Source organism: Silene latifolia, chromosome 5 (genome assembly GCF_048544455.1).
Source record: "Silene latifolia isolate original U9 population chromosome 5, ASM4854445v1, whole genome shotgun sequence".
In the NCBI taxonomy this organism is placed as follows: domain Eukaryota; kingdom Viridiplantae; phylum Streptophyta; class Magnoliopsida; order Caryophyllales; family Caryophyllaceae; genus Silene; species Silene latifolia.
The window spans coordinates 83,599,515-83,620,959 of NC_133530.1; the positions used below are offsets into that span (position 1 = coordinate 83,599,515).

Sequence of the window (21,445 nt, forward strand, 5' to 3'; positions counted from 1 at the left end):
ATGATTCATAGAATCATCAAACAAGAAAGGACAATATATCTAGAGATAGGCATAAGTTCTTAGGACAGTCAATAGTCACTCTGTAACTCGAGTCTATACCACGAGGTAAGGTAAACACCCTAGTCCTAAACCTGCGCAGACCTAGTGACATGCGGAAAAATACCGCATCCAAGACCCATGATAACACCACATGAGTACCCTTAAGGAGTCCACCAAAGGGTTGGCTAGTACTTAAGCTGACCACATACTTCTAAGAGTACGTCAGGAGGTCATGCCCTAACTTGGATATAAACCCACCAAGCTAAGACACAAAGGCTATTAAGCGGTGAATATACACTCGTCAAAGACTATAATGGCCTATCTATGATGAAGGCCGAAATACTCACTTAGGACCTAGTCCCAGCTTGAATACTTTAGCCCACACCACACAAGACAAGTAGGACACCCAATTAACCATAAGAGGGGCAAAGAGTCCAAACTTGCACACACAAATGATCATACACACCCTAGCATATGAAAGGATACGCAAGAGCATATTCAGCTGACAATCCAACAATATCTCCAATATCAATAATAATCCAAGTTCCAACTAACCAACAGTACCATAATCCATGAGAACAAGCTAAAATGGCAAAGAGGCAACAAGACTCAAGCATAAGGCATCCAAAGCATCCAACAACCAACATGTGAAATGATAATTACAAATATCAAGGCGTAACGTAAAACATCCAATAACAACCAATCTCACCTCAAAGACAAACCCTCAACCCGAGTCCCGCGACGGGTCATTGGTCAAATCGAGGTGACTGGGTTTAAACCTAGTTTGACCAAACTCATTCGGTCAAACCGCCCACTCGTAGTCTTGGCTAGGGATGGCGGTGGGTCGGAGATCCGACCCGACTCGAGGGCGGACCCTAATGGGTCGGGTATGGATCTCATTTTTCGGACCCAATGGGTATGGGTCTGGTATGGGTCTTAAGAAAATATTTGGTCCGGTCCGGTCTAAGTTATGAGACCCATACCCGACCCTTAGACCCTTTATTATAAAAAAAAAAAAAAAAAAAAAAAAAAATCAAAATCACAACTTTTCTCAATTCATACTTTGTGCATCAGTAAAGCTAACTAAAGTCACTTTCTCTTCCCTCATCCCATAAAGTGATAAAACTCAACCAAACTCTTTTGACAATACCACCACTCCACCACTGATACAAGAAAATCACCACCACAACACTGATAGGCGACTGGCAACCACCTCTCTAATAGGCGGCGACCGACAACCACCATTAACGGCAGCCAGCGACGGTCAGATGGAGACGGCTATCAAGTACGGTATTGATTTTTCGGTTCCGAGTTTGATTCTTTCACATGTATTTGGATGTAAAATTAATTTAGGTCTTCTTTGTCTTTCTTTATGTTTTTGGTATGGATATAGGATTTGATAGTGTACAATAGAGATTAATAAACTCATAATGTTAAAGTAGTATGAATTTTTTTTTTAATATTATAGATTTCATAGCTGTTAATCCTATTACTAAAGTGGCTGAAACTCGGACCATGGGTAGACTGACCTACCCTTACCCATGGGGTCCTGTATGGGTCCTCAAATTTTAGACCCTTGCGGGTCTGGGTTGGGTACGTGTCCAAAGGGAAAATCTCGGGTCCGGGTCGGGTCTAGGCGGACCCTACCCAGACCCTACCCATTGCCATCCCTAGTCTTGGCCCATTTTTGCCCAAATCACAACATTCATTATAATATCATTCTCATGCAATATTCCAATTTCTATCATGTGATCACTATCAACATAAAGAAAACATTCCAACTTACAAAATAACTAATTCCACAAAATTCTCGCATAATAAAATAGCATAAATAACCGTCTCACACAAGGGTAAACTTTTCTATAAATTTTTAATCGATAAAAAGACGCCATTTACTCATACGGATTCCGAATTGAGTGATTCAAGTGGCTAAACCACCTAATTTTTCGATGCCGTTCAATCTGTCATATTTTTGGAAACATTGGAAACTGTCTCGGTCCGGTACTGACGCGTTCCAGCCAAAACACGAACTTGTCACAACACATAATTCCTCATCCAAATTTGTTCCAAACAATAATATACAAATGGGTAACATAAATTAAACAAACAACAACAAACGACAACAAACAACAACAAACAACAAATACAACTACTAATGTGACATTAATTCGTCGAGTGACTCGGAATAGTTACCTTCAGCTAGAAAAAGAGAACAATAACACTTGAGAAAGAGCCCTAGAAACCGAAATCACTCATCATCTTCTACAATATATGAGTCACCTAAGTCATCTTCAAATTCTTCACCTATAAGAACAACAAAAACACAATTATTAAGCTTAAATTCGAAACCCTAAAAAGATGAGCCTTAAACAAAAAATTGGGGGAATGAAAATAAAACTTACTAGTAGATGAGGATTGAAGAGAGGATTCCAAATATATAATTTTTATGAGATTTGGTGGAGAAATGAAGGATTTATGGTGGATTAAGGGATTGTAAGGAGGATTTTTGAGATGAATTTGGTGTTTGATGAAAGGAAGAGAGAGAGTGAATTATGGAGGAAATGAAAAATTGAAAGAGGAGGAAAAAGGAGGGAGGTGGCCGGTCAACATGGAGGGAAGGAGGGTCAATTGTTTACGTTTTGGGTTTGCTTCGACGGTAATTAGAAATATTCGTCGAACGCGATTTCCGAGAATATTAAAGTTTTTAAACACGATTTTACAAAAAGATTAAGTACTCATATGCCCAATATCCAAACTCGTTTACCCAACGACCGTAAGAAATGGGAAAATCCCAATTTTACGACTTTTATCCGAAATCTATTTTATCAAAAGAAAAGATTTAAATATAGTTTAAATCCCTTTTAAACATTTCTAAACTATCAAAAATAATTACATTTTCTTCAAAATAAAATAAGATTATATTTTATCAAATAAATTTTATTTCAAATAAATTAATACTCCCTCCAATTTCCTTTTATCTTCTCCTTTCTTTTAGGCACAAATATTAAGAAAGGGGAAGAAAGAAGAAATAAAGTAGAATAAAGTATTGTAAATTGTGAAGTTTATAGGGGAGAGAAAATAATAAAGAATGAATAATGAATAAAGAATAGATAAAGTAATGAGAGTTGTTGATTTTTTAGGAGAGAGAAATTAATAAAAAATGAATGCAACTTACCAAAAAAGGAAAGAGGGAAGATAATCAAACTTGTGTGAAAAAGAAAAGAGGAAAGATAATAGAAAATTGGAGGGAGTATTAAATTAAAATAGATTAAAATATTACTTTTAAAATATAATAAAGGTCTTCAAATTTACGGGGTGTTACAGTCAAGCTACGGTAGTTTCTCGACCACAAAAATCAGAATATTCCACATATCAAATTTACCTCCCGCGGTGTCTTAAAACATAGCCAATTGTGTAGCTTCCATTACCCGGTTAGTTATGAGTAGAGAATCTGACCCACTTAGGAGAAATATTTAAGCTGATTGTATCAGTTGAATGTTGATATGGAAGAATTGCTGATGACCAAGTTTACTTCTTCCCCCAATTTGCCCCTTTTGTTGGGACGAGAACATTCAGCAACATCAACAGACGACTCAGTAATTTCACAAGAACGAGAACACTCAGCCATGTCACTAGAACGAGAACACTCAGCCACGACTACAGAACCACCAGTACAAGATGATTCAGCAACCGCTTGGCCAAAATCATGGCGGTGCTTCACTCCCTTGACTTTGACGGTCACAACAGCCACATATTTACGCGTATCACATATGTGGAAATCGGAATCGCGGTGACGAGACGGTATTTAAAGAATAGGCAATTGTTAAATAAAATAGGAAGAGATACCATTTCAAATTTGAAAAGACAAAAGCTTAAGAGATTGAAATTCAAAAGATGTCTCAAACAACTATTGAAACAAGAAAGACTAAGGACATAGAAGCCCAAATCAAGCAACTAAAATTTTTTCTCTGAACCCATTGCACAACAACAAAAACTAAGGACATAGAAGCCCATATCAAGCAATGGAGGACAAATTCTGGAGTGGTTTATTATGGAAATTCTTACAAAATTGAGCAAGAACAGAAATTAGGACAAAATACAACCACAAAAATTCAAACCTAACTGATGCAAAGAAGGGAGAAATCGCTGGAAATCGAATCACTGATGAACAATCATGATACCGTGTTTTTCAATCCAGTTTGATTCAAGAATTCCAATTAAGTTTGAAAGTAGACAGTTTGTTTCAAGAAAAAAAAAACGTATATAATTAATTAGAATGGAGAAAGTATTCTTTTGTGTAAGTCTGAAAGTATAAGTGATTATAAGGCGTTCATACAAACTCGTGATATTCTTGTGTACAACGTGTGATACATAAGTGGACTCATGGGACTCAAAAATATAGGTGGACTCACCGGATCTTGCCTCTCTCTCTCTCTCTCTCTCTCTCTCTATATATATATATATATATATATATATATATATATATATATATATATATATATATATATATATATATATATATATATATATATATAAAATGTTATAACATTCATTAAGATTAAAAATTCAAGAGTAAGATAAAAGGTTGAAATTAGGTTACGAACTTACAATGAATGAGAGAAGAGGAAAAACAAAAGTGGAGTAAATGCATAATAAAACATCTTGAATGTGTTATTATTATTATTATTATTATTATTATTATTATTATTATTATTATTATTATTATTATTATTATTATTATTATTATTATTATTATTATTATTATTATTATTATTATTATTATTATTATTATTATTATTATTATTATTATTATTATTATTATTATTATTATTATTATTATTATTATTATTATTATTATTATTATTATTATTATTATTATTATTATTATTATTATTATTAGAACTTAATTAGACATGAAATATTATAGCATATTATGAGGTTTTTGAGAGTTGTCACATGACAATTAAATACTACTCAAGTTAGTCTTTTAATGGTATTTTATAGATGATTTAGCGCGGACATCGGCAATCCAAAGACATTTTGGCAAAAAAATTAGAGAAGATAATATTTTGAAAATTGTATATATGTAGTTGATTCATATGTAGTTGATTCATCTGATTTTGTTTTTTTTTTAAAGAAGGAAAAAAGAGTGGATTAAAAAATAATTTATTGCTAGGTGGCTTTTAGTCGATGTCTACGTGACATTTATAATCCTAGGTGGCTTTTAGTCGATGTCTACGTGACATTTAATACGTGTTTCAAGTAGCCTTTTAATAATATTTTATAGATTAGAGTGACACGCGGATTAAGATGTGGCATTGCAAATGCATACGTGGCTTTTCCTTATCCTACGTGGCATTGTCTGCGTGGCCTTTTGAGGCTCACCTTTTAATAAGATTTTATAATTTTTTTTCCTAATTAATATTTATGTCATTTAAAGTTTGTGAGCACTAAAATCATGATCTCATCAGAATACATTGAAGATATATATAATAAACGGCTATACTATAAACCCTACATGGTAACAGTCATAAGTGGTTACCTTACCTTAATGATAGTCACCCCTAATCGGCCTAATATCCTAATACCCAAAACTTGTGACGGAGACTATTCGTATTCAATTAGCTAAAATTATGCAATCCACAAAATACAATGACATCATCATGAGGGGCTACAACTGTTCATCCGAATGACTAATGAGTATGAAAATCTCAACTAACCACAAAAAAAGATTGAATTTTACCTCCTCTGCCGCATTGGGCAACGCAATTTACAACTTCTCATGCAAATTGGAGGAGTATTCATCATTACTAATTAATATAGTTACCCCCTAAACTTCTATTTAACCAACTTCAAAAGATCAAACCAAGATCAAATCAGTCTATTACAGTCAACATCAAATTATTAGCAGATTAAATTTAGGTGTAAAGAAAATTAAGAAGCATCATTGCCAAGTTTAACTGCACAAGACCTGTTTACATAAATGAATCGGACAAGCAGGAGTTCATCAAAGACTACGAACGATGGAAGACGAAAACATTTGCCGCGAAGAATATCTTTACAACTAACAAGGTTCAAAAAGAAATCCCGAGTGGCGGTGAAGAGGCACATGAATTCCTGGCTTTAGAGCATGTAATCAGATGTGTCTTTAATAAGCTTGACAAGCCTGATAAAAAGAACATGTCTGAGGTCTGCAAGTGTTGGGCCAAGTGGTTTATAGCCGGCACAGAGACATCAAAGGTCACCCATGATTATAACAAACAACTGGTAAGTGAAAACAACGGGGATATGGTTTCCCTATACAGAGGGGAAAGTTAGTTCAGAGATTCTGCGCATGCGTATACCACAAGACAGACAAGGAGAAGCGAGCATTTCACAAGAAACTTTAGAAAAAACAGGCGGCCAATGACAAGTACATGGTCTACCATTTCAAAGCGTCCGGAAGTGAAGGGTATTACGACTCCGACTAAGTGTAATGTTGTTCCGTCTGCATGTCTGATTTTCGGTTTATTACATGTTTAAATAGCCTAACCTACAACGTCAGCCTTTTGCATGTAAAATATAGACTTATGTAGGGTTTTTGCAGGTAGTAATGTCGTGCTAAACAGATTTAACATCTTCAAATTTGCTAGGCTTGCCTTTGGGTTCAACATCGGCCATTTTGTACTTAAACTTTGATGTATAAAAAAGTGTCTCTGTTTAAGTACGTTTGCCTCCTCAAACAATCCTAATTAGGGAACCACATTTTCAGTGAATAATAAGGTTCTTAATTGTAAGTCTTTCTGCAGCTGTGGTCTTAGCAACTGTTCTTTCTTTTGGGCTAATATGTGTATGTATAGTTTTGGGTTCTTCGGCGTACAACTTTTCATGCAACACGTTTAGTTAAGTGGCACAATTTTGGTTTAGCTTGTAACAACATCAGATACCAAAATAATTATTATTGTGTGCTACTACTTAGCACCGAGGAAATCATAATTTGAAAATTTCTTGCATCACTTTCTAACTACAAATACGATTATCCTAACGTTAAGCCGATAGCACGAATTTAGGAAACAAATTGTTTAAAGAATCTTTGAGCAGAACTCTACATTGCATCATCTCAAGAAAACATACGATTAACCACTCTTTAGTCATTACCTACTTCAACACAATTGCATAATCAATAGAAATTTGATATCTTTGATCGATTGATGTACGGAAAAGAATTAGAGTCGTCAAGAAATTTATATCTTTTTCGGTTTGTGACCTTGAAGTCGAGTCGAAATTCTAAACATACAGTTTGAAGTCAGTCTACAATATTTTCCAATCATATTCTACCATAATATTTGTAAGCAAACCAACACACAATAATGTCGACAAGCTAGAAAGTAATTCAAATGCATATATTGAGCAGACATGCAACATCTTGCCTTATTGCATAACCCTGGTTTTACAAAGCTTCTTTCACCTTTGAACAAATTATTTGTTTCATGAACAGAAAAGGGTTCTTTGTCGGACAAAGGCGAAACTATCGAGGTTGCAATTTATAATCAAATTAACCTATTAAATCACTACTAAATCAGTGCAAAGTTTTCAACCAATAGTGTCTTTCGGCCTATGTTGTTAACCTAAAGTCGAATCCAAATCATCGAAGGCTAAGCTGGTTTGCCACCATAAAAGGTTAAGGAAGGCCAACATAAATAGGGCTTATGTTAAAGGAAGATTGAGAAATACCGCAATTTTAATAATCGTTATATTCAGTCTATACCGATTCTAAATAATTTCGTTATTATAAAAATATTAACAATTACAAAATAATTTGGAATTTTTAACAATATTATCAATCTTATAAACAAAAAAAAAGTTAAGCGTACTCAAATTATAAATACCGATATTATTAATTCACCTACGAAAAAAAACAATCAAATATAATTTATCTATCAGCCAATACGGAGTTAAATGATGATCAATGAATTGGTATTTGAATTAAACAGTTTTGAATAAGTAAGAGATAGGAACTTAAATATTAAAAATATCAATTACTAGAGAATAGTAAAAGGCAAGCTATTCAACAAATACAACTAATACGATCGAAGTTGGAAAAATACATTGAGAACATAGAAGTGCAATGAATTAGGAGAAGAAGGGACTGCCCATATTTCAGACTTCACAGTATATATAACATACAGATTCAACTAAAAAAAATGCATAAACAGAAGCGACAACCCCCCAAAAAAAAAAAATTAAATAATCTAACAAATGGGAGATCAATTTGTATACCCATACACATACATCCTCGCAAAATGTGGCGGGAAAATGGAGGGAGAACGATATGTCCCGCTGATATATGATTTATTTGGACCAAATTTTCCCTTTTCTTTTACGCATTCCGACCCATATCGAGTCGGTTTTATATGCCTTTCCTTGTATTTTGTGCCCAATCCCCGTACCTGTGATTTGGTGTATCCACTTTCAGGAATCGAGTCGAGTATGGAGGAATTGGGGCAAGGAAGGCATTCCAATGCTTTTACATGAAGAAGAGGTGAAAATTGCTTTGAATGTTGTGTTCTGCCTAGCAGATCGGCAAAATGGCCTCGGCCACCGCAGAACACATCCCCACTTTGCCAAAGAGAAGGAAGAAATCAACTCGAATGTTGTGTTCTACCGCGTGGCGTGCCGTGCACCCCCACCGGTAGAACACAAAGAGCTAGAATTAATTTGAATTGAAGGAGAAAAAGAAGTTTGGCCTCGCTACCAGTAGGAGCACCTGTGAGCCGGTCCACCGAAGAACGCAACATCCTAAGGGATTTGAAGACTTTGAAGACAGTGTTTTGCCGGCAGGCCGGCAGCCGGTCCACCGGCAAAACACACTTGCCAGCTAAATTCCAATTTGAAGTTCATTTTGACTGCCCTGCCGGTAGGCGAACCCAAGACTGGTCCACCTACGTGAACGCAGCAGATGACGGATTTGGGTTTTTCTCCTCTTTTCTTCTTAATCTTATGCAAGACTATAAATACCCCCTCCTTAAACCCTTTGTAGACAGAACCCTAGATCTGAAAACTTTCCCTTATTATTGTAATCTTTCCTTAATCAAGCTTTAATCTTTCCATAATAATTATCAATTACTTAGTGAAATTAGTTAGTATTAGTGAGAATCAATTGTTTACACTTGGTTTTTGTGGATTGTATTGGGAGATTGTGGAGGATTTCCTTCATTTATTCAATCAAAGCAATCATCTTTACTTTTGTTGGTATATCCTTTCTCTTATTTACTTTGTTAATCAATTGTTTACATTTTGTTTTGTCTTTTATAATTGCTAGAATCATTATCATGTCTTCTCTTGTTGTTGTTTGGTTTTCTCCATTTACTTGCTTGAACAACCTAAACATGAGTGAGTAGTTACCCTTCTAGGGTTTAGGGGGAGTCTAAATCGGATTATTGGGCATGATAGGTTGATTGTTTTGAGTCTATGGTGTAGAATTTGTCTTTCTTAGTATTGCATACAAGGTGTTTGATAAATTGTGTAAGTGAGAACTTGTGCCTTTTGTCTTAATTGCTTAATTCCTCCATTAAATGAGAGTTTGTGGTGGTCTTTGTGCATGCTTTACGAAGGGTAGTTGCTCAACGAGAGTTGGTGACCGCCTTTAGGATTATCAAGAGATTGATTCCCATCCTAGGACAAACCTTCATCATAGACTATTTAAATCGACTTGTTTGCCCATAGTTCATTTAGATGACCCCGAAAACCCTAGCCTTTAATCATTTGAACACATATTTCTTCACTATTTTGTTTAGTTGCATCGAGTAGCTTAAATCAAACCCTTTTCCTTCATTTTGACTAGACTAGACTCTTACTTAGACTAAGTAGAAATCCACCCCATCCTCGTGGTTCGACCCCGATTTAGGCTTAAATTGGGTTAATTTTTGTTGGTGGTAAGCGACTTGACCCTACCGTTAAAACTTACACATCAAATGGCGCCGTTGCCGGGGATGGCGTTAGGTTATACTTAGTTTTACTTAGAGTCTTTGCTTTAGTCTTATCTCAATTGTTAGTTTGTTTTAGTAGTTGTGTGTTCTTTGTAGAGTGTGTGATTTCTTCCCTTCCCCTAGTGTGTAAAAACACTAGGAGACTAACGATTTGTCAAGTGCATGCCTAGAAGGAACCACCAAACTCTTCTCTTCAACTCCGACCCCGAAAGGCTTTGTAGAACCTTGAGGACAAGGACCCTTGAGAGAGTTAGGAATAGTTCCCCTCAAGCAAACTTTGACCAACCAAATTCACACATCCCACAAAATATTGATACCACAACCACATGTAACACCCCCTCATACCAAGGTGCTTTACCAGGACCACCCTACCATGAAAGTGTGTTACCATCTCGGTTGCCCGAGGTTAGTACATATCAAAAGCGTCTGAACTGAGCACATTTATTAAAGTACTGCAAGGTATAAAGTTTACAACATCCAAATCCAAATACTGATTTAACAAAATACAACTCCAATGCCTGACAATAAAAGAAATCAGCTAAGACTCAGACGGTGATGCTATGACTGGTGATGACAATATTCCCATGATTGTCCCCAAACTCACACTAGCAATACCTGTCAAGCCTGCTCACCATCCCCGAATGGATCACCGCAGATTCCACAAACAACAACGGGGTCAGTATTACTCAAATATTAAGACAAACAAACAAAGTAATCAACTTATCATCACCAATTCCCAATCATCCATTCTCACACAGTACCGACTACACACCGAAGTGTGTAGCCCTGCCAGATACCCATCGCAACAGTAATCCTCGCGCCAAGGTGACCGCAGCCGATCCCACCTAGTCCAGCTCCTCAACGAGCGACAACAATCCCTGTCCCTTAATGTGCATATCCCCTCCCGTGGCGGGTTCCACGGAGGGCGAACTAAGGTGTGAAGCCACTCCCGCAAGTGACTCCACCACAATCACAATCACATGACATCACAGCCGTCTCAATACCCTCACACCAACATCGTCACAACAATCTCCATACTCCGATGATCAACAGATAACAATAATCACAACAAGCATGTCTTACAAAGAACGATGAAACCGAGTAGGGAAACCCTACCTTAGCAATCAACAAATGGAATGAACTCGAACAATCGTAAAGGCTTCTCTACGAAGTCTTCTCCTATACCATAATCATATAACACAATTACACATTGCACAACCCCCATATTCCCAATTCCGTAAATGTACAAAGTAACCCTGAACGAATACGAATAACATAGAAATAGAACTTACCAACAGTAGGATGAGGAATTATACGCAAGAACTCCAAAGATTTCACACACAACAAAGCTATGGGATGATTAGGGAGTGATTAGGGAGAGATTAGGGTTAACGTAGAAATGATGAAGTTGAAATGATGTTTTAAAAAAAACTGACGCGGGATATAAAAATAATCTTAAACACTCCCTAATCAAACCGTCAAAATAACACTCGCCAGACCGAATACTCGGTCGAGTAAAGTTATACTCGGCCGAGTATCCGCTATTCGGTCGAGTATTCACTATACTCGGCCGAGTATTCATCGGCAGAACCAAAACAACTCACAACAACAACACTACTCCGCCGAGTAGGCTCTACTCGGTCGAGTAGTCACCAAAGAAAATCCGTAGTATTACAGTCTCCCCCCCTTAAAAAGAACTTCATCCCGAAGTTCACACTCCACTCTAAAACCAGGCACAACACAACACAACGCAACAAGACTATACTAACCACATATAACAACACCAAAGAACTACACAAGTCACCACAAAATTCACTACCCCGACTCAAAGCAAAACAACAAAACAAGACAAAATACGACCGCGACCATCTCCTACCCCCCTAAAAAGACAACGGTTACGTCCCCGTAACCAAACATACCTGATAAAAAAGGTTAGGAAAACGTTCCCGCATAGCTTCCTCGGGTTCCCATGTGGCTTCCTCCACATTATGATTAGACCAAAGAACCTTGAGTAAGACCGTCTCACCATTCCGGGTCTTACGAACCTTGCGATCAAGAATCTCCTTAGGAATCTCAGCGTAGGACAAGGATTCATCAAGCTCGATGTTCTCCATTTCAAGGATATGCGACGGATCGCTCACATACTTCCGAAGTTGAGATACATGAAAAACATTGTGTACCCTATCCAAAGCTGGTGGTAACGCTAACCTGTAAGCTACCTCGCCAACATGGTCCAAAATCTCATAAGGACCTATAAACTTTTGGCTTAGCTTACCTTTTTTCCCAAACCTCATAACACCCTGCATAGGTGACACTTTCAAAAGGACCTTGTCACCTACCGCAAACTCAATGTCCCTGCGGTGTAAGTCGGCATAGCTCTTCTGACGATCTTGGGCTGCTCTCATCTTTTACCGAATTAACTGGACTTGCTCAACCATATCTTGTACCAGCTGTGGCCCTAAAACCACCGTCTCAGAACTATCATCCCAACAAACTGGACTTCGGCATTTCCGGCCATACAAAGCTTCAAAAGGTGCCATCCCGATGCTTGTATGATAACTGTTATTGTATGAAAACTCGATCAGATCAAGCCTATCTTCCCAACTGCCCCCAAACTCCATAACACATGCCCTCAACATGTCCTCTAAGGTCTTGATGGTCCGTTCTGTCTGACCATCGGTTCTTAGGATGAAAGGCTGTACTCATCTTCAAAGTAGTACCCATCAACTCTTGCAGTTCTTGCCAAAACTTGGATATGAACCTCGCATCACGATCAGAAACGATATCTTTAGGTATACCATGTAACCGAACCACATGCCTCCTGTAACCCAATGCCAGCTGCATCTTAGACCAAGTATCTTTCATGGGAACGAAATGGGCTGACTTGGTTAACCGATCAACAATCACCCAAATCATGTTGTTACCTTGCTATGACCTAGGCAACCCCACAATGAAGTCCATGGAGATCGACTCCCACTTCCACTCGGGTACTTCCAAAGACTGAATCTTACCTTGTGGTCTCCTTTGTTCACCCTGGACCCTTTGACAGGTCAAACATCTGGCTACAAACTCAGCTATATCTCTCTTCATGTTTGGCCACCAAAAAGTCTTCTTAAGGTCTTTATAAAGCTTGTCACCACCCGGTGAATCAATAGGGGTGCAATGAGCCTCCGTCAAGATCACTCTCCGCAACTCTACATCCTCAGGAACACACCATCTCCCATCAAAATGAACACTCCCATCTGTATGGGTAGAAAATCTGGAAACCGTTCCGCTCCTTACCCTTGACTTCCACTCCTGAATCTTAGGATCAAGCTCTTGATTACTCTTGATTTTCTCATACAACTCTGGCTCGATCGTCAAATCCCCGATGGTATCCCCCTTTCGAGTCATAAAGATCCCCAACCTAGACATCTCATCCCTCAACTTCAGCAAGGACATAGTTGTACATAGCGAATGAACGCTCTTCCTACTCAGTGCATCTGCAACAACATTAGCCTTACCCTCGTGATAGATGATCTCCATATCATAATCTCCGATCAGCTCCATCCACCGTCTCTGTCGCATGTTAAGCTCCTTCTGAGTGTAGATATATTTTAGGCTCTTATGATCAGAGAACACCTTAAAAGTTGCTCCATAAAGGTAGTGCCTCCAAATCTTAAGAGCGAACACAACTGCACCCAGCTCCAGATCATGAGTAGGGTAGTTCTCCTCATATTGCTTTAGCTGCCTCGAAGCATAAGCTATGACTTTCCCTTCCTGCATCAAAACACAACCAAGACCATTCTTTGAAGCATCGGTATATACCTCAAAGTTCTCACATCCCTCTGGCAAGGCTAGGATAGGAGCTGTGGTCAAGCGTTCCTTTAAGGTCTGAATCGCCGTCTCACAATTCTCATCCCAAACAAATCTGACTTTCTTCCTCATCAAAGATGTCATAGGTCGCGCTATGGTAGAGAAATCTTTCACAAATCTCCTGTAGTAGCCAGCAAGGCCTAAGAAACTCCGAATCTCAGCAACATTCTTCGGCGATTCCCACTTGGTTACGGCCTCAATCTTACTAGGATCCACAGATACTCTCTTCTTAGATATCACATGGCCTAGGAAAGCCACTTCTTCTAACCAGAACTCGCACTTAGATAGCTTGGCATAAAGCTGATTCTCTCTCAAGGTCTACAAGACTATCCTCAAATGCTCTTCATGCTCTTCCTTAGTCTTAGAGTAGACTAAGATATCGTCGATGAAAACAACCACAAACCTATCCAAGAACGGTGTAAAGATCCGATTCATCAAATCCATAAAAGCTGCTGGCGCATTGGTCAACCCAAAAGGCATCACCACGTACTCGTAATGACCATATCGAGATCGGAACGCTGTCTTAGGAATATCCTCATCTGCTATCCTCAGCTGGTGATATCCCGACCTAAGATCAATCTTAGAAAACACACCTACTCCACTTAGCTGATCAAACAAATCATCAATCCTCGGCAATGGATACTTGTTCTTCACCGTGACACGATTGAGCTCTCTGTAGTCAATGCACAGTCTCATACTCCCATCTTTCTTCTTGACAAAAAGAACTGGAGCTCCCCACGGTGACACACTAGGCCTGATGTAACCCTTGCCTAGCAACTCATGTATCTGCTTTTTCAACTCTGCCAACTCTTTAGGTGCCATACGGTAAGGTACTTTAGATATAGGACCCGTTCCCGGCTTAAGCTCCACGCTGAAATCAACATCCCTCTTGGGAGGCAAACTCGGTATCTCCTCAGGAAAAACATCTTCGAACTCTCTCACCACGGATATCTCGTAAGGCGTCGGTAGCTCTACTCGGTGGTCTCTCACATGACAGAGAATCAAGGGACACTTCTTCCTCAAACATGACTTTAAAGTCATCACAGCTATGAACCTACACTTAGGCTTTACCACAAACCCTCTATAGGACACCCTAATACCCTTGGGCCCCTTTAAGGACACCCTCTTTTGCCGACAATCTATCCTGGCATCATACCTACCCAGCCAATCCATCCCGACAATCACCTCGAACCCATCCATGAGAAACTCTAACAGGTCTACTGGTAAATCTACCCCTCCAACTACCATGGATACTCCCTTATACAATTTGAGACACGACACAGACTCCCCCGAAGGTATGAACACATCATCTTTTACAACCTCAAACCTTCCCAAACCCATAGATACAACATGACTCTTAGACACAAAAGAGTGTGTAGCCCCTGAATCAAACAAAACAAAGGATGGTACGTTATGAACAAGAAAGGTACCGGTAACTACATGAGCATCATCCTGTGCTTCCTGCTTATCCATCATGAAAAGCTTCCCACTGTTTTTCTGTCCTCCACCCTGAACTGAAGCATTGGAGGTACTTGGCTTGGCTGCTGAATCCTGAGTGGTGCTGTTGTTCTGGCGCTGATATGATCCACCACCACTGCGGTTGTAACCGCCCTGGTTGCCCTATCCACCTCTATTGCCCCATGAACCTCCCGGTTGGTTACTAGCAAAACTCTGAGTCGGCCCCTGAGAAAAATTCCCTGACCGAGCTCCTGAACCAGTGCCGGGCTTGTAGCTCGTGCATTCCCGTCTTTTGTGGCCTATCCCACCACAGTTGAAGCATGTAAAGTTAGAGTTGTCACTCACACTCCGACCTCCATTCTTTCCCCAGCCACGAGATCCCCCCCCCGAAAAACCAGCTCCACCAGAAAAAGCCTTAGCATGGTTGAAGTTCCCCTTCTTGTTGGTCGACTGACTGTTATTCCACTATCAGCCTTCCTCTTTTCCGCGGCAGTCCTCTCATCGATCTCTCTTAAGAGATCTACCATTCTCTCAGCTTGACCCGCTCTCAGGTACACTTCCTTGAGGTCAGTAGCAACCCCGGCTGGCATACGACTCACGATCTTAGCAGATAAACCTCCCTCAAAACGGAGAGCCAAACCTCTCTGTTCTAGCTGCATGTCCTCAACATAACGAGATAACTCCAGGAACCGATGATAGTAGTCAGTGACTGTCATCTCATCCGTCATGGTGAAGGAATCAAAGTCGGATCTCATCTTATGTCGGATATGCTCCGGTACGAACTGCTCCCTCATATCACTCTTCAACCCAGACCACGGAATAGCTCCCTCCGCCTGGTAAAAAGCTCTAGCATCTTCCTTGAAGTTTTGCCACCAAATTGCAGCTTCACCTCTTAGGTAGTACACTACCTGCTCGACAATCATGTCTTCGGGGCACTTAACCATTTCCATGAGAGCTTCAATCTCACGGTGCCAATTCTCGAGTAGCTTTGGTTCACCTACCCCATCATATGTGGGAGGGTTGAAGCGAGCAATGATGATACTGAGCTGAGTAGCATCCATCGACTTCTCGTTCCCCTTTCCCACATTTTTGAGAGCTTCAAGGAGAGCCTCTTGTTGCTCAATCATGCGAGCAACCTCATCAAGAGTCATCTCAGAAGCTTGGATCTGCGTGGGAGTTCTTTTGGGCGGCATTTTGAGCTGACAAGAAACAAGGAGACGTAAACACAAAAGCCTATGGCTCAAAACGTAACAACCTTCCGCCAAAAGAACACTCGGCCGAGTATACAACCATACTCGGTCGAGTAACGACTACTCGGTCGAGTATCATAGATACTCGGTCGAGTATTCGACTCCAGAAGCGAACGTCTAAAACTCAAAAACAACACTCGGTCGAGTAAAACAACACTCGGCCGAGTAGGCTCTACTAGGTCGAGTATACTTACTTACTCGGTCGAGTTATCACATACAGTAGCCACTGCTACTCACTGCCAAACAATACTCGGTCGAGTGCTTGGTTACTCGGCCGAGTGCTCCCTACTCGGTCGAGTACCTGCCCTGCTCGGCCGAGTCACAAAATAGACGGGTATACAGGATTAAAGTTCTCTATCATGCTCACTATTCCCGCAACAAACACATAACATCAAGGACTTAAGTGCCATGTTATAACCATACCAACATACGATTCATGCATATTCTAATTCCAACATAACAAACATTCACAAACCCGTCACCTCCACCATTTCCCCAATCACCACACTTACAAATTTCATCACATACCCCTTTTCAATTATCAACTATTACCACATGCATCTTCACATACATGTACATACCAAACCTAACTCTCATCACGCTTCCCCATGTTACCGGCTCGAGTTAATGAGGGCCAATTTGTGACTCCGGGACGTCTCCCGAGTCTTTGCGGTAGCTCCAAACAACTCTCCCTGGGTTCATTTTATTTAGACTCCCTAGGTTCATTAAATTCATTTGTTTAGGTGCCGGAATCTTCGGCTCTGATACCACTTTGTAACACCCCCTCATACCAAGGTGCCTTACCAGGACCACCCTACCATGAAAGTGTGTTACCATCTCGGTTGCCTGAGGTTAGTACATATCAAAAGCGTCTGAACTGAGCACATTTATTAAAGTACTGCAAGGTATAAAGTTTACAACATCCAAATCCAAATACTGATTTAACAAAATACAACTCCAATGTCTGACAATAAAAGAAATCAGCTAAGACTCAGACGGTGATGCTATGACTGGTGATGACAATATTCCCATGACTGTCCCCAAGCTCACACTAGCAATACCTGTCAAGCTTGCTCACCATCCCCGAATGGATCACCGCAGATTCCACAAACAACAACGGGGTTAGTATTACTCAAATATTAAGACAAACAAACAAAGTAATCAACTTATCATCACCAATTCCCAATCATCCATTCTCACACAGTACCGACTACACACCGAAGTGTGTAGCCCTGCCAGATTACCCATCGCAACAGGTAATCCTCGCCACCAGTGGGTGACCGCAGCCGATCCCATCTAGTCCAGCTCCTCAACGAACGACAACAATCCCTGTCCCTTAATGTGCACATCCCCTTCCGTGGCGGGTTCCACGGAGGGCGAACTAGGGTGTGAAACCACTCCCAAAGTGACTCTACCACAATCACAATCACATGACATCACAACCGTCTCAATACCCTCACACCAACATTGTCACAACAATCTCCATACTCCGATGATCAACAGATAACAATAATCACAACAAGCATGCCTTACAAAGAACAGTAAACTGAGTAGGGAAACCCTACCTTAGCAATCAACAGTGGAATGAACTCGATCAATCAGAAAGGCTCCTCTACGAAGTCTTCTCCTATACCATAATCATATAACACAATTACACATTGCACAACCCCCATATTCCCAATTCCGTAAATGTACAGTAACCCCAACGAATACGAATAACATAGAAATAGAACTTACCAACAGTAGGATGAGGAATTATACGCAAGAACTACGAAGATTTCACACACAACAAAGCTATGGGATGATTAGGGAGTTATTAGGGAGAGATTAGGGTTAACGTAGAAATGATGAAGTTGAAATGATGTTTTAAAAAAAACTGACGCGGGATATAAAAATAATCTTAAACACTCCCTAATCAAACCGTCAAAATAACACTCGCCAGACCGAATACTCGGTCGAGTAAAGTTATACTCGGCCGAGTATCCGCTACTCGGTCGAGTATTCACTATACTCGGCCGAGTATTCATCGGCAGAACCAAAACAACTCACAACAACAACACTACTCGGCCGAGTAGGCTCTACTCGGTCGAGTAGTCACCAAAGAAAATCCGTAGTATTACACCACACTTCAACCAAACCTCACAATTGAGACTCTACTAGAAAACCCTTTTCATAACTTCCCTAATAATAATAGCCCACCTCAAACATCACCACATCAAATACCAAATCCACCACCACAAATGGCTCTTAGAGATCATAACCGGACTAACCATAATGATTCTTTTAACCCTATCAATTTTGGCACCTTGGCCCTAAATAACTTTGAAATGCATCCCGCCCAAGTCGGGTTGATTGAGAAGGATTTGTTCGGGGGGCATATTGAAGAGGATGCCCATGCTCATCTCCAAAAGTTTAAGAGTAAGGTTTCAATGATGAAAAAGAATGGGGTGTCGGAAGACACCTTGAGAATGATGTTGTTTCCGTTTTCATTGACGGGCAAAGCGGACCGATGGTTGAACATTCACCCACCGGATACCTTCACTACATGGGATGCCTTGGCTAAAGCATTCATGGCCAAATATTACCCTTCATCGAAGACTGCGATGCTCCGTAATAATATTCATACATTTCAACAAGAGGACGGGGAGTCTTTGGGTGAAGCTTGGGACCGTTATCAAGACTTGATAGCAAGTTGCCCCCACCATGGAATACCGGAATGGTACATCACTCAAACATTCTTTCAAACTTTTCTACCGAGGACTTAGGAGATGGTAAATGCCTCCGCGGGGGGAGGATTTGATCACTTGAGTGATGAAGAGGGCACGACATTGGTCAAGAAAATGGTAGATTCGGAAGCAAACTATGGTTCTAGAGGAAACATGCTAAGAAGGAATGGGAAGTTTCCTAAGGAAAACTCCTCCAACTCCGAGACAAATGCCAAGCTCGACTTACTCACAAAACAATTTGAGAAGTTTCAAAGAAATCAAGTGCACCAAGCCGCAACCTCACATGGGGCACCCAGGGAGGAAGTGGCTCAAGTCTCAAGTTGTGAACTTTGTGGAGGGAGTGGTCACACATATGACTTGTGTGCCAACAATTATAATGGTGTCTACGATGAAATTGTTCAAGAGGTTAACGCTTTTCAAAGCTTTAACAACAATTCAAGACCCACAAGACCACCTTTCAACAACCCAAACGTCTACATTCCAAATACCAATTTCTACCCCGGTTTAAGGAACCACCCCAACTTTAGTTACAAAAGTACCAATGTTCAAAACCCACAACACCTTCAACCACAAGCCCCAAACAATCCACCCGGTTTTGCTCAACAAAGGGGAATATTCCCCAACCCAAGAACTAATCCCGGGAATCAAAACCAATGGCCAAACAACAATCAAAACCAAAATTATGGGAGTCAACCACAAGGATACCAAGATTTTGGTGGAAATCAAAGCAACCAAGGGTTTTACCAAGGGAATCAAGTGAACCAAGCAAACCAAGGATTTGGGAAAGGGTATGTTCAAGGGTTTCAAGAACAAGGTCAAGGATCAAACTTCAACAACAATGGTCCTAGAGCTAACTTCCAAGGGGGGCAAAACAACAACCAAGGTTCCAATGCTCGATATGACTATGGGTTCCCTTTACCCATAGACAACCAACCTTATCAAGAACCCCAAGGTGAGCTCTCTCAAGTTGAGCTTTTGAAGATGATAAAGAACATGCAACTTCAACATAGTCAAGAGATGGCAAATTTTACTAAGGCAACTCAACAAGAACAAGCAAACTTGAGGGCTACCTTCCTTAAGGACATGAGAGAAATGGATTCTAGGATGGCTTCTCATGCTATGGCTAACCCTCAACGGCCGCCCGGTGGTTTATTGGCCCAAGGACAAAGCTCCAAGGATGCCTCAAAATAGCCACCATGCTCATGCGGTAGTGCTAAGGAGTGGTGTAGAGCTTGAGGACCCCTACAAGGACCTTGTGGTGGAAATTGATGAAGATCCCAAGGGGAATGAATTGGAAGTGAATGGTGAAGAGGAAAGCTCACCCATTGAACCGTTGGGAGAAGCTAGTGAAGTCAAGAAAGGAAAGAAAGCTTGTGAAGATTTGTCTAGAAGGGTAATTCAAGAGGACAAGGATGTTGATGGATATGTGGAAGACCTCCCTTATGAGGAGGAAGTTGTTGAAGAAGTGCCTTTGCAACACTCTAAAAAGGTAACAAAGAATTCGGCTCCTCCAAAGGTACCTTCTAATTCTCAACTTGTTCCAAAAATTCCTTACCCTTCAAGAGCCATAAAGAGTAGGGAAAACCTTAAGTATGCCAAGTTTTGTGACATGCTTGAGAAACTTGAGGTTACCCTACCCTTTACGGAGGTGATTATGAACATGCCAACCTACTCAAAATTTTTAAAAGATATTTTGACAGAGAAAAGAGTCTTGGGTGACCAAGAAATAGTGGCTATGGAAGAGGCATGTAGTGCTCATATCCTTAATAAAATGCCCACTAAGCTTGGTGACCCGGGGAGCTTTTCAATCCCATGTGTAGTTGGTGGTGTGCCCATATCTAGAGCTCTTTGTGATTTGGGAGCAAGTGTGAGTGTTATTCCTTTAAAGGTTGCCAAGAAAATCGGCATTCAAAACCTTGCTCCCACTTCAATGACTCTCCAATTGGCGGATAGGTCAGTAAAGCACCCCATGGGGTGCTTGAAGACGTGCCCACAAAAGTTGGAAAGCTTTTAATTCCCGCCGATTTTGTTGTCCTTGATATTCCGGAGGATAGCCATACTCCCATCATCCTTGGTAGGCCATTGTTGGCTACCGGAGGAGTTCTCATTGATGTGAAGAATGGGCGGCTAACCTTCCAAATCGAGGGCA

The 21,445-nt window shown here is 40.3% G+C and overlaps 1 non-coding gene across 1 annotated transcript; it reads right to left on the bottom strand.

Annotated features, from left to right (window-relative positions):
• Positions 1 to 19,173: 19,173 nt before the first annotated feature.
• LOC141658253 (small nucleolar RNA R71) lies at positions 19,174 to 19,280 on the bottom strand. The gene has a single exon (XR_012549148.1). It is a non-coding gene; the product is annotated as a small nucleolar RNA R71 (small nucleolar RNA).
• Between the last annotated feature and the right edge of the window lie 2,165 nt (positions 19,281 to 21,445).